The sequence below is a fragment of the Candoia aspera genome, chromosome 1 (assembly GCF_035149785.1).
Source record: "Candoia aspera isolate rCanAsp1 chromosome 1, rCanAsp1.hap2, whole genome shotgun sequence".
Taxonomy (NCBI): domain Eukaryota; kingdom Metazoa; phylum Chordata; class Lepidosauria; order Squamata; family Boidae; genus Candoia; species Candoia aspera.
Genome location: NC_086153.1, coordinates 290801394 through 290815796, shown reverse-complemented (window position 1 = coordinate 290815796; position 14403 = coordinate 290801394). Strand labels below are relative to the sequence as shown.

The 14403-nt window shown below is 42.0% G+C and overlaps 1 protein-coding gene across 2 annotated transcripts in view; it reads right to left on the bottom strand.

The window, feature by feature from the left end:
* Positions 1 to 13326: 13326 nt before the first annotated feature.
* The window catches only part of AKAP6 (A-kinase anchoring protein 6), a 258121-nt gene continuing 257044 nt past the window's right edge, over positions 13327 to 14403 (bottom strand). For both annotated transcript variants that reach the window (XM_063290024.1, XM_063290025.1), the window contains exon 14: positions 13327 to 13960. The gene's annotated coding sequence lies outside the window, so the exon portion shown is untranslated. The remainder of the gene's footprint in view (positions 13961 to 14403) is intronic.

Sequence of the window (14403 nt, the reverse complement as noted above, 5' to 3'; positions counted from 1 at the left end):
TTGTAGGCATGTTTTGCATGGGGGATTGTTTCAAAGATCACTAGCAAAATTGGCAGGTCAGAGTGTGAACTCTGAAAAAAAAATCACACTACTCTGAAAGGCAAAGTTAAGCTATCAAAAAGTAAAGTTTACAGCTAATGAGAAGATGCCAAAGAGAACAGAACAGGCGAAGCTCTATGTGAAGAGCCAGTAAACAGCAGAAATCCAGTCGCACCACCAATCAACTCAGAACTGGATATAAGAACCATAACAATGTAGCAGCCACTGAGGGAAAGAATATATATAGACTGCTTAGAAGACTGAGAAGAAAGAAGCAGAGTCAGGAAGAACAACCTGAGGGGGGGAAAGCTGTGATCATGAGCACCAGAAACATAGAAAGGCAGTCATGAGAAGAGGAAGCAGTCTTTGTATCCCTGAACTACTGGTTGAAGATGGGCTCTAGGGAACAGTTGGGATTGCAGCTGGTATACCGTCCTCCCTGCTGCCCATCCCTGCTTGAGCTGCTGGGTTCTGTTGCTGGCCTGGCAATAGAACCCAGAAGCTCAAGCATGGATGGTCATTGCTAACTAGATGGCAGAAGTCTTAGCAGTTGAGCAGGAGGAAGGAGAGAGATTCTGAGTGACTGAGATGACCAGATACCTATGCAGAGGATTGCTTTGGGGCCCAAAGTGTTCTGCTGTGATTTCTTTTCCTTTAATTTTTTTTTAATCTGTAAGCCACCCAGAGTCCGGTAGTGTCAAGCCACCTCAAAATTGAAATAAACAAACAAACAAACAAACAGTTCCTGTGAAGAAAGCAAACCTGATCTATCAGAAGCTTGCATGGATCCTACTCGGTGAATACAGAATAAAAGAGAACAATTCAATTCTGGAACAAGAATGTGGTAGAAAATTCCTGAGGGGAAAAAATGATCCAAGTTTAACTAGTGATGGGCCTTTCACCAGAATAGAATTACATGTAGAACACTTAGAAGCAATCCTCTGCATAGGTGTCTGGTCATCTCAGTCACCCAGAATCTCTCTCCTTCCTCCTGCTCAACTGCTAAGACTTCTGCCATCTAGTTAGCAATGACCAGCATGGGAGCAGGAGTGGGGAGGAGGTGATAGCAACAGCAGCAATTATGGCTCTGCCCTCACTTGGTCCCTTCTCCTTCCATGTTGCTCTTCTTCTACAGCTCCTACTGGATCCCTGTGTTTGGGCTACTATGCTGAGGTTGCAGAAATCTGGACCATCTTTGACATGACAGCAAAAAAATAGAGAAAAGTCTAACCTGTTGCTGTCATCTAGTGGTCATCTGAATCTTTGCAGCCCAGCTAGGGTAGCTCTGTCTGACATTATCAGGCTTGTTAAAGGCCTGGAGCAAGGAATGGGCAGTAGATCAGGGGGACCCTAGCATTTCTGGGTCCCAAAGTGGCTGTTTTTCCTGCCTTCTGAGCCAGAATTACTTTCCATTTCAATCCTGCATATACTTTTGTAACAGTAAGTAAGCAGCCATACCCAATTTTATTTAATTGTCTGTTTTCTTACAAGTCACAGTCTTCTAAATTATGTCACTGAATTTACATTTAGAAAAATAGATTTTGGGTCCTTTTGGTGCCAGTGGATTTGGGGTTTTAAACAAGTGAGTGGATCCCCTCTCCCTTTGGGATAGGAAGAAGGAGAAAATGGCTTGAGGCATGAATATGTATCTACTAGACCTCTGCATGCTTCAGACATGATTTAGAAGCTCTTCAGACCTGATGTGAGCACAACACTTTTCTTATAATTCATTAAAATAGCCAGACTTTCACTGAATCTAGAAAAAGGTACCATATGAGCTTTAATTATTAGGTTCCTTAAAGCAGTGGCACTTTATTTGCAGGCTCGTGCACAAGCTTCAAAAAGGCTAATGAGCTGTAGAATAGTCTTGCACCCCCTAGAGGATCAAAGCACTTCTGAATAAATTCCAAAGCATACATGGCACTAATACCTACCCCACTATGTGAGATGGATTAGGCCCACACCTGCTGATCTGTCATGCCTGCTTTAAGGCACTCCAAATGTCAGTGGCACTGTGTAAACAATAATTATTGTATGGAAAACCCCATAGCCAAGTAAGAGAGTTTATGCTCTGCTTGTGAAGGGTGCACGTTTTGGCATCAGATGATGGCAAATTTTTCTGCCTGATTCCGATAAGACAGTGCCAGTCAGAATGAACCATGCTGAGCTAGAAACAGTCTGAGCTGGAAGAAAGTTACATTCAGAAGCCAAATATATCACTTTGTGGAGGAGCAGCAATGGTTTCCATCGTTAGAGTTTGGTGGCTTTCTTACTGCAGCAGCTTCTGCTATATTTAGAAGATACCTCTTCAGGCCTACAATCACTTTTGATTCTGTAATCCTTGTAGCAATGAAGATCAGCAGATAAATTATATGTCATGGCAAAGACTGAAGTATATTCTCTTATCAGGTATGCTTTCACAACTAGTCAATTTCAGTGAGAGACTTTTGGGGCTTTGCATTTAGAAAGAAAAGTGAATGACACATCTTTCTTAAGTAACCATTCATTAATTTGAATCCTTTTTCATGTCTGCCATATTATAGTTCATGCTGTCAGTGTAAACTTCTCTTCACAGTCATCTTATTCCAGATAAGTGTAAATGGTGCTCTACAACAAATCAGATTCTACCATACACCTATTGAGACCCTAGTCAAATAGGCTGTGGTACTGTGCTAAAAGCACTGGAAAATAATAGTCCATGCATTAAAAATGGCCTTCAGTGAGACTTGATCTTGCAGGGCCAATTTTTCAACTTAATTAGATATCTCAGCCATATAAGAAAATCTGACATCTTCACATTCCAGAATTTTATGTCAAAATATAAACGCCCATGAAGTCCATGAAGCTTTGTAGTACATGCATTTAACAATGATTCATGTTTGGTAAAAGCCTCATATTCCACCTAGGGTGTTAATTATAATTTCTGTGCCAGAAGAATTTAGAACCAGAGTTTAGGAATGAGTAACCAACATTCACACTTAAGTATAGTGAATAGAACTGATAATTCCTGAGCACTGAATTTTGTTCTTGCCCCAATCCATCCGTCTGCTCAAAGATGGAATAGAATGTTGGACAGTTAGGTGGGAGGAATTGGATGACCTTTGAGAAAGAGAATTGCTGATATTTTATCAGGTGACAAGATCTTTTCCTTCTTTCCCTAAATGATTAGCAAATCTATGTTGTGACTCTAAGCATCAACTTAGCTATGGTCAGCAGCTGGGCTCCTAAGGTCTTCTGAATTCTAGAAAGTCTGTCTCTGGGAAAGATGCTACATGATGTGGCTGTGGTGTTGTGGGGAGCACTCATGAACACCCCAAAGTATACATTAGTTTTTTCCTTATTCTTTTGGGTATGAGAAAGAAGCTGATTTAAATATTTTCATTTTGCAGTTTGCAGTGAAATAGCGACAGCTGACTGTCAGGTGAATAATGGGAGCATGATACGCATGGGTGTCAGTGTACCCACAGTTGCCTCTTTTGATGGATACCAGGCTCCCCAGCCTGACTTTTTTTTTAAAAAAATATTTAATTAAAAAATAAATAGGAAACTGCCATGCCTGCAGTCTTTGGATTCCACAAAAGTCCCACTGGGATGACAGACAACATTCTGGAGGATTTTGTGTTTTGTGAATGAACAAAAATGAAGAAGTCCCAACTGCCAGTAAAAAAAAGTTTTCAGAGCATTTTGGAAAATACATTCCTTTTTCAAGGGCAGTCCTGGAGTGCCTGTCAACTTAGCTTCCCCCTCCTTTCTTTTGTTTACTTCTGTCTGCTCTCCTAGCTTTGTGAATTGCCAGGTCTGCCATGACAGCCCTTTTGTTCATTGGCAATCAACCCACTGCAACCATTTTGTAAGTATGCCCACTATATGCATCATCCCAACTATGCCCAAAGCCCCCCCCCCCCACACACAGAGTTCCCCTACCCTTGCTGTAAACAGTTCATTTTGTATTCCATGCTGTAACATTGTAATGAAACAAAGGTTAGAATGATTGAACAAGTAGGATTTAGGGGATAATTTTATAATTAATATCTGATAGTGACATTTTTTATTATATGAAGAAAAATTATATGTAGTATATTTCTTCAAGCACATGTAGATATTGTAGAGGGTACAGGGAATGGCCTTGAAGGACAGGAGGAAGAGCTCCTGCCAGGGCAACAGACAAGCACAGTGTCAGATCCCCCCGATCAAAGGTTTTGCAAAAACCCTTATTGGAGCATCTACCATCATTTCCTTCTCCAAGGAATGGAATCCGTGTCACCAGATGGAAGGGGGTGTGAAGTTGGAGTGTGAAGTGGTTTATTATGGCTATGGAGGACATCAAGGACACGGGGTTGAGATATGCCAGGAATACCATCTGGATGGGAGGGGGGGGGTGACATGGTTTCATGGGAAAGGGGACTAACTAAGGGAATGTAGTTTTTAAGTTAGGTTTGAGCGGGAAATCTTTATTTGCAGCTTGCCTTCTGTACCGTTCATTACGCTTCATTAAAACAGTTAAAGGAATCCCAGCCTCCTGACTGTGATTGTGCAAATGCTCGAATGATCAGGTGCTGACATTAAGCTGCGAATCCAACTTTTCGAAAACTCTTCCTGAGCAAGTAATCAGCTGAGAGTTGACGAACCATGCCTAAACACGGAAAATCCCGGGCTAAGCAGCCATCGCCTTTACCGTCATCGGAGAGGACAGTGCTGTATGCTAAAGTGGAAGAAGAAAAAGTTGAGACGGAGGAGAGCTCGGGGAGCAGGGACAGCAAATGCAAGATGGAACCCTGGCTCAACATTACGGAGTTGGAAAGTCCCTTCCGTTCCCTCAATTTCGTGAGAAAGCCTCAGACGCCAAGCATTATCATAGAAGAACCACAGATGGGTCCTTACCAACCTGGTGCCAGAGAGGAAGAGGGAAGAGCCCCTCCACCCGTGGAGGCACAAGTAAGGATGCAGAGTCCAGGGTCACATGGGACCATACCAGACTCCAATGGAACTCCACAAGACATGCAGAGCCTGGAGGCAAGGATGTCTGCTATGGAAGTGGTGTTGCAGCAGGTATTGAGAACCCTGGAGACCATGGCGTACCCCTTGGCAGAAATCTCAATTTAGCTATCCAGAGTGGCATCGCCGGACTCACGAGGAAGATGGTGTACCCTAACCCCAACCCGGGATTTCGAATACCCGGTGAGGCAACGGTGCAGTGGAGGCCACCCACAGAGCCAAGGTGACTGGGGGAGAGCTCTGCCCAGCGGGGCAACACTGACTGCGACCCCGAAGGACATACAAGTTAAGTTCGATGGAGACCCACGACAGTTGGCATTCTTCTTGACCATGTCCATATACATGAAGGAATATGGGTCTTGCTTTCCCACTGAGTACAATAAAGTGAGCCAGGTAGGCGCCAGACTCCAGGGACCTGCAGCGGAGTGGTTTGTGAAACTGCACAATGCCATGGCCCCGGAGCTGAACAGCCTGCGTGACTTCATGAGGGCACTGAGAGACCGGTTCAGGGACCTTCTCGACAAGATGAGGGCGAAGACAGGTATCCAGCAACTTAGGCGAGGGGGAAGGACTGTGGCGGAGTATGCCATGGAGTTCAAAACTCTTGCCAGAAAAGTTATGGACTGGTCGCAAACCACCAAGATTGATTACTTCAAAGTGGGCTTGCAGCCAGAAATCCTGAGATGGGTGCTCTGCCATGGAGACCCCTCCACTTTGAAAGAATGGATCTGCCTAGCAGGGTAGGTGGAGAATACCCAATACCAATTCCGTCGGCAGCTCTGAGCACAAACGATGGGAAAAAATACCGTAGCCCCAGGTCAATTTCCCTTCACCCAGCGAAAACTCTTCCATGACAAGGAGGACCAGAAAGACCGGTTAGGGAAAAGAGGCAGCTGTTTCAAATGCAGGAAGGACTCCCACAGAGCAGCAGAAAGCCCACGTGGGGAGTCAGACTCACCAAAAGGAGCAACCAAACCGGCTAAAACCCCACCAACTAGACGCAAGGCAGCCGCTGCAACGGCACTGGCCCAAAAGGATCCAGAGGTGAAGTCCCTGATTGACTCTGTCGAAGACTCCGAACAGGAGGAACTGGAGCTGGTGGGAAATGAATTTCACCTGTTCTAAATCGCACCTGCGAGCAGGTGCAAACTCCAGGGCGCAACATGCCTACTTCGGAGATAGACGACAAAGAACACCCTTTGGTGAATGACGATTGCTCCACCTTGCTGGTGAAAGGAGAACTAAAAAATTTAACCAGGCACAAAGCCAATCTGACAGCTATGTTAGACTTGGGGTGCACAAAATGCTTGATACACCCTGCCCTAATTGACACACTGAGCCTTAAAACCAAAAGACTTAAAAATCCAATTATTTTCACTCAGATGGACAGTTCAGTTGCCCATGGGGGTCCCGTGGAATTCCGGACTGAGACTTTGGCCATGAGGTTGGGGAGGCATAAAGAAACCTTGTGATTTATTGTAGCCCCTATTGCCAACTATTCTATTATCCTGGGACTCCCATGGCTAAACAGTAGAAAGCCACAAATCGACTGGGACTCAGGTGCTTTATTGTTTAAAAATGGGGCTGGCAACCTCATTACCACAACACAGGCAGAATGTACCCGGCACCCTCCTCAACCACACCCTTGTGGCAGAACCTGTGGCACAGCCCGACATTCCACCCGAGTATACAGACTTTCTTGATGTGTTCAATGAGAGTGTGACTAATTGCCTCCTCACAGGAAAACTGACTGTGCCATTGAAATTGACCCAAAGGCTAAACTACCTAAGCCAAAAATGTATGCTATGTCAGAAACTGAGAAACAAGTTCTCAGGGAATTCATTGACAAAAGCTTAGAGAGGGGGTTCATTGAACCTGCCAATTCACCTTTGGCAGCCCCGGTGCTCTTCCGGGCAAAAAAAGATGGCTCTCTGAGACTCTGCACGGATTACCGTGGAATAAATGCCATGTCAATAAACAATCAATACCCTCTCCCCTTAATGAAAGACATGCTATCACACCTATCGAAGGGAAAAGTATTCACCAAACTTGACCTCAGAGAAGCTTACTTTAGAATTCAAATTTGGGAGGGGGATGAATGGAAAACAGCATTTAACTGCCCTCTAGGTTCCTATCAATACAAAGTCCTCCCATTTGGGTTGGCGGGGGCCCCTGGAGTGTTTATGCAATATATCAATGAGGTCCTCCATGAGCATTTGTACAAAGGGGTCCTGGTTTACTTAGATGACATTTTAACCTATTCTGATAACTTCAAAGACCACGTTCAGCTTGTCAAGAAAGTCTTGTGCAAACTAAGAGATGCTGAGCTGTATGCCAAGCTCTCTAAATGCGAGTTCCACAAATCCCAGCTGGACTATTTGGGCTATCGTATTTCTTCCAAAGGGGTTGAAATGGATCCTGCCAAAGTACAAGACATCATGGGGTGGGAACCCCCTTGCACCAGGCATCAACTTCAAAGTTTTATAGGCTTCGTGAATTTCTATAGAAATGGTATTCCCCAATTTGCTCAAATTGCTTTGCCTCTAACTGACTTGTTGAAAACTAGAGGGAGGGGGGAAACCCAGAAAGTTACCTCCCTGGGGGCTAGACTTGCCTGGACTTCTGATTGTCAAGCAGCTTTTGACCATTTAAAGCTTCTTTTTACTAGAGAACCCATTCTGGCTCATCCAGACCCAACTCGCCCCTTGATTGTGCAAGCTGATGCTTCTGACTCAGGTATTGGGGCAGTTTTGGTTCAAAAAAATGGAAGAGGTTTCCCCCACTTCTGCGCATACCTCTCATGCAAATTTTCTGACTCTGAGCGCAACTGGCCCATTTGGGAAAAAGAAACTTTTGCTGTAAAGACTGCTCTCACACACTGGAGGCATTTGCTAGAGGGTGCTTGTTATCCCTTTGAGGTTTGGACTGATCACAAAAACCTCCAAGCTTTACAAACCCCCAGGAAATTGAATGGCAAACAAATTCGTTGGGCTCAATTTTTTAGCCATTTTAATTTTACTCTAAATTTCCTTCCTGGCAAGAGGAATTTTCTTCCTGATGCACTTTCTCGCCTCCTGCAATATCACACTGCCCAAACTCAAATTGTAGACACAGTTTTCTCTCAGAAGCAGCTTGGAATGGCTTGCATAACGCGCAAACAAGCAGTAGCCAGGAAAGTGAAAGTGCAGGCTGACCTAAAAGAGGAACTGCTTCAGGCGCTCCCTAACGATCCTGGGCTACAATGTAACAAAGCCCAGTTAACTGAAATTGACAACGTCTGGTATTGTAATGGCAAAATCTACATGCCTGAGTCTCATCGCCAGACAGTTTTGCACCGTTCCCATATTAGATCTGCAGGTCATTTTGCCTTCACAAAAACTCTCCACTTGGTGAGGCACCAATTTTGGTGGCCCTACCTTCATGCTGATATACAATCCTACGTCACATCCTGCCACGTCTGTGCCCAAGCGAAGAGAAGGGGGGGGGGGAACCGCAAGGACTTTTACAACCTGTAGCCTCCCCCAAGGCTCCATGGAAAGAAATCGCCATGGATTTTATTGTGGATTTACCTGAGAGTAAAAACAAGACTGTTATTTGGACTGTAATTGATTTGTTTTCCAAGCAGGCTCATTTTATACCTTGCGCTAAAATCTCAACTGCTCAGCAATTAGCCAAGCTATTTCTCATGCATATCTATAAAATTCATGGGTGTCCCACGCATGTAATTTCCAACAGAGGCGTCCAATTTACTTCCAAATTTTGGCGGGCATTTTTGAAATTAATTGGTATCCAGCAATCCCTCAGCTCGTTGAGCCATCCGCAGACGGACGGAGCGACTGAATGGGCTCAGTCTACTCTAGAGCAATTGTTACGCTGCTACATTAGCTTCCAACAGAACAATTGGGTGGACCTCCTACCTTTCGCTGAGGTTGCTTATAATAATGCAGTTCACCAAAGCACTGGGTTTTCCCCTTTTCATATTGGTCTTACTGGTCTTAGTCTGGCCAGGACTTCGTTCCAATACCTGAACTTCAATTGCAATCCTTGCGTGACTCCTCAGTAGCCGACTGGGCTGCACAGATTGCCACTAATTGGCCGGTCATCCGCCAGGCATTAGATCACACGCATGAAACTCAGAAAAAGCTTGTTGACTGTCACAGGTGCCCAGAGTGGAAATTTAAAGTGGGCGATCTTCTTTAATCTACCAAATTTTTACGCTCCCAACAACCCTCAAGTTTGCCCCTAAGTTTGTTGGACCTTTCCCCGTCACAAAAATTATTAATCCTGTGACTGTTCAATTGCAATTACCCCCCACCCTCAAAAGGCTTCACCCTGTTTTTCATTGTAGCTTGCTTAAACCTGCACTGGGACATTCTAAGTGGCACCAGCTGCAGCAACTCCTCCACCCATCTATCAAGATGGCCATCAGCATTTTGAAGTTAAAGACATTCTGGACTCTCGTTTTTTTCACAAATCTTTACAGTACTTGATTCAATGGAAGCATTTTCCAGATCCTGAGTGGGTTAATGCATGTCATGTTAACGCTCTTATTTTAACCAAACAGTTTCATGCGAAGTATCCTTCTAAGCCCTCTCCTTACTAACCTCATTGCTTAATTTTATGTGATATCTGATTGTTTTTTTAGTCTTTCTTGGCGGGGCGGTATGTCAGATCCCCCCAATCAAAGGTCTTACAAAAACCCTTATCGGAGCATCTACCATCATTTCCTTCTCCAAGGAATGGAATCCATGTTGCCAGATGGGAGGGGGTGTGAAGTTGGAGTGTGAAGTGGTTTATTATGGCTATGGAGGACATCAAGGACACGGGGTTGAGATATGCCAGGAATACCATCTGGATGGGAGGGGGGATGACATGGTTTCATGGGAAAGGGGACTAACTAAGGAAATGTAGTTTTTAAGTTAGATTTGAGCGGGAAACCTTTATTCACAGCTTGCCTTCTGTACCGTTCATTAAGCTTCATTAAAACAGTTAAAGGAATCCCAGCCTCCTGACTGTGATTGTGTGAATGCTTGAATGATCAGGTACTGACACACAGCTTGAGCCCATTCCAAGAAACTAATTTAAGAGAACATCTCAGACAGACCCCTCCCTAATTCACATGGAAGATAAATGGAGGGAGGAAGGAAGCATATTCAGACTTGCACGATTCTGTTGCTATAGCTGTTGAAACAAAAGTCATTTTAGACCTATATAGCATTGGTTTCTTAGTCTGGCCTACATCATAGGGCTGGCAGACATTTTGTGTTGTACTCCTATATTTAAAACAGCAAATTGGTCATAAATGAATTTTGTATTGGAATTTAAAAACAACATTTCCCACAAGCCTTAATGGCTAAATGAAGCTGTTATATGGTAGGCTCTAGTCTGGAATAATATCAACTAACATGAAGGTAAACAGGTGATTTAAGCATGTGCAAAGTACCATCTTGCTAAGCAACTACATTATGTCCCATATTTCTGAATTTTTCAGTACCCACAACCTTCTGCTAAACTCACAAAGATTTGTGTGATGAAATAATTGTGAATCTTGTTAACAGGCTGACTCTTTTCTCCCTCTTTGCTCTGGTCCCTCTTTGTTGGAATATTTTGCTTAAAAATCAGAGTCATCTACTTTGGCCATTTCATTTTGTTGACTCGGTTGCTGAAACAGCTCAGTAGCAAAGTACCTTTTTTATATACAGATCTTGGGTTAAATTTCTGGCATCTGACCAGACAGCAGGTGATAGAAATGACAGCTATTGGAGACTTTGGTGTTCTCCTGCCAATCAGAAAGAGCAGCTCTGACTTGATATAAGGCAGTTGCTTTTGTTGTTTTTTCCCCCTGGTGGCTTAGCAAACCAATAATATGGTTCTATAGTTCTTCAAAATGGGGAGTTCTTCAAAATATAGTGAATTGTACATACTATGAATTTCTTTAAGGCAACTGGATAGAATTTATGCATGGAATAAGCTATGCCAAGTCTGCCTTTTCAATATATATGTACTTTTTCTGGTTTGGAACATTGTTTCCAGTTCCATAGGCAGATCACATTTGGATTGGCAATATGTAGCTATTTCAGAAAAAAATGATTTGGTTTCTTTTATACACTTAAAATTCTCAGATTTTATGTGCACATTGTTGGAAGAAAAGTAAATAAAATAGCAAGACACTTTCCAATTAGAGCATAAATATGAATGGCCCAAAGATTGCCTAATAAAATAGGACTGAACTGGGAAATCAATGCATTATCTGAATTTACAATCTTAACTTGTAATTGGATGAGGGATTAATCAAATCTGAATATTATTACAAAGCTTTCAGCCTTTTATTCTGAAACATCAACTTTAATATACCACATTCATTTGACCCTGTATATAAGAACCGCTTTATAATAGGTATGTTTTCATTTTCATCCATATTTACTTGTGGCTTACATCTGACCTAAGTACTGCATTGGCAACTTAACTGAAAAATAAGAAGTTCGGAAACCTATAAATGATCTCTATGAAGGATGATCACATATTTGTCACTTTTATTGCATATATATTCAAAAGATGCATATGTGAAAAAAGGATCCTAAGCATCTACTCCAAATCTTCCCAGATAGGTAAGTCCTACCACTTCCAGAATGGCTGGGATTTCTGAGAACCATATTCCCTTCACATGTGGAGTGCACAGCTGGGGAGGATTGGTCTATAAGATTTGCATCTTTTATTTTTCAGGAATATACTCTGTATAGATTTTAAAATATTAAAAAAAAAAAACAGCTAAACTCAGCAACTAAACTCTGCACTGAGATATACTCCTCAGTCATTATGAGTCCATTGGACCAAAGCACCAGAAATAAAAAAGGGCCCACCCTTCAGAATCAACAACCTTCTACCCTGCACACACCCCAAAGTGAACAGAGACAAGATACCTTGAGCTGTCATGGAATATTCAGGCAATACCGGTGGAATTTTGGGAAGGGTGGAAGGGTCCAGACACAACTAGTAGAAGAGGAGACTGGAGAAAATAAGTCATTCTTCCCCGTGTCACATGGGATTTCATATGTGACACAACATTATCATCTTGCAGTAAATCAACATCTTTAGGTACAAACTGGCAGTTGCACATTGTATGTAGATCTGTATTTTCCTTTATACTTTTTTTTAGTATGGTACCTTATACAGGTAGTCCTCATTTAGCGACCACAATTGGGACCGTTAAGCAAAGTGGTTGCTAAGTGAAACTGCGACTGTGCTTACAATCTTACTTCAGCTTTCCTTTGCTTTACAGACCTGCAAAAGTTGTAAATGCAAGGATTGGTTGCAAAGTTACTTTTTCATCACCATTGTAACTGCAAACAGTTGCTAAATGAGGCAGTTGCTAAACGAGGACTACCTGTATATGAGCAACTTGGAAACTAAGAAACCCTTTTGGCTAACTCAGTTGTAATGCGTGAAGAGGCAGTTAACCTCAGACTGAGCCACTTTATGACAGAGTAGTGTGTGTGTGAGAGAGACCGTTTGTTATGGGAAAAGAAACCTAGGTGGGGAAGTGGGCATTCAGAAGGAACAGAGAAATCTGCCAAACTAAATTTTCAGAATAATCCATTTCTTCTAGTTGACTGACCAGAATAGTAATTTCTTGAAGGATGCTGGAGCCTCTTGCCCCTTCCCTAGAACTAGATTTATATTTCAGGTTCTTACTAGCACACAAGATTCTTGAAGATGACCTCTTCTGTGGTATCTGCTGTGTCTCCAAATGGGCATCTTAACAGTGAAGACTGGGAATGATTCCAGGGTGAGATTGTAGTACAAAGTCCTCTTCCAATTTTACCAGAAGTAGCTGAACTTTCAGGACAGAAGGGTCACAGACAAAGTTGTTCCTAAAGGCCTAGACAGAACCTGAGAGGCCATTATAAATATGCAAATACTTACGGCAGATCCATGCACTATTTACATTTAAACAGATGTGGGTAAATGAGAGCCAGTTCTAAATTTTCCCCAGTAAACTATGTTTATTATGCCAGTTCTAATTATCATGCAATCTAGTGGTTTTAAGGCTTATGTTTTCTACACCACCAGGCATCACAAACATTAAAGCATTTTATATTGTCATTATACATCAATGTTTGCACTTGGTTATACATACATACAGAAATGATTCACACCTTGCTATTTCTTTCTTTCAAATGAACGTAATTTTACTGTGAAAGCAGCTTTTTAATAAATGTTATAAGAAATACAGCAAGGCACAATTTTTAAAAATGTGGGGTTCTTTTCTGATTACCACCTCAAGAAGCATAGTAGAAAACCAAAATGTTTTATTTAATTCAGTACAATGTCAACAGTTCTTAATATACAACACTACATAGCTGTTTCTTGAAGTGTTGCATAGGGTTTTTTCTTAGAAAAAGCAAAATGATATATTTGTGTTTACTTTGTATAACCGGTTCTTTTGAATCAGGAGCAATTCTTTCCTTTTTTTCTGCAATCAAAATTTCATTTCTAAAATACTTTCAATAAACAATATGTGTTGTACACGTAAAATACAAATTTGATACATAAAACTGGAAAATTAATGACATTTACAGTTCTGAAATGGTGACTTGAAATGATCACAGAAACTGCAATTGCAAAATCATTAAAATATTAGTGGGTGAGATGTCATACAGAGGCATACACATTTGAAAAGAAAGTTGTTAAGAGGTAGCTTGGGATATAAACCCATATGAAAGCAAACAGTTTTGCTACAAAGCAAAATAATAACTGAAATCGCTCCAGCATATGCAACCTGGTCACAAAGCTAACATGTACAAATAACATTTGGAAAGAAAATTTATCTTGGGAGTCAAGTGTAACAAAAGGCAGTGATACAATGGAATTAGAGGTCATCCCAGGGTTTAGAGGATAAGCCTGCATCTGAAATGCAGCCAAGTTTCTAAAAGGAAAAGGGAAAAAAAGGAAAGAAAAGTAAGAGCATGCAACATCATGTATAATTCCATTTGTAAAACACAAGCTTCTCTAAAGTAGCCAAATTAGCTATTATATGATCTCATACCATTGTCCTTATATGCAAAAACAGCTATGAACAGCAATTTTTCATAGCCTATGGTTTAAATCGCTATCAGAGTTATATCTTTCCATTGATGTGGAAACCTCATTGATTTTTATAAAACAAGATTTAGTTTCAAAAGGCACAAGGGAAATAATCAAATTTGACCTTTTCCCTCAAGCCCATCCTTTTAGGTATCTGTGAACATGCCTTCTCTACCTTCTGAAAGTGTATCAATCAATAGGCACGTAAGACTCAATAAAGGCCGGCCGGCCAGCCAGCCAGCCAGCCAGCCAACCAATATAATCTGCAGTCCTGAGCCCATTACG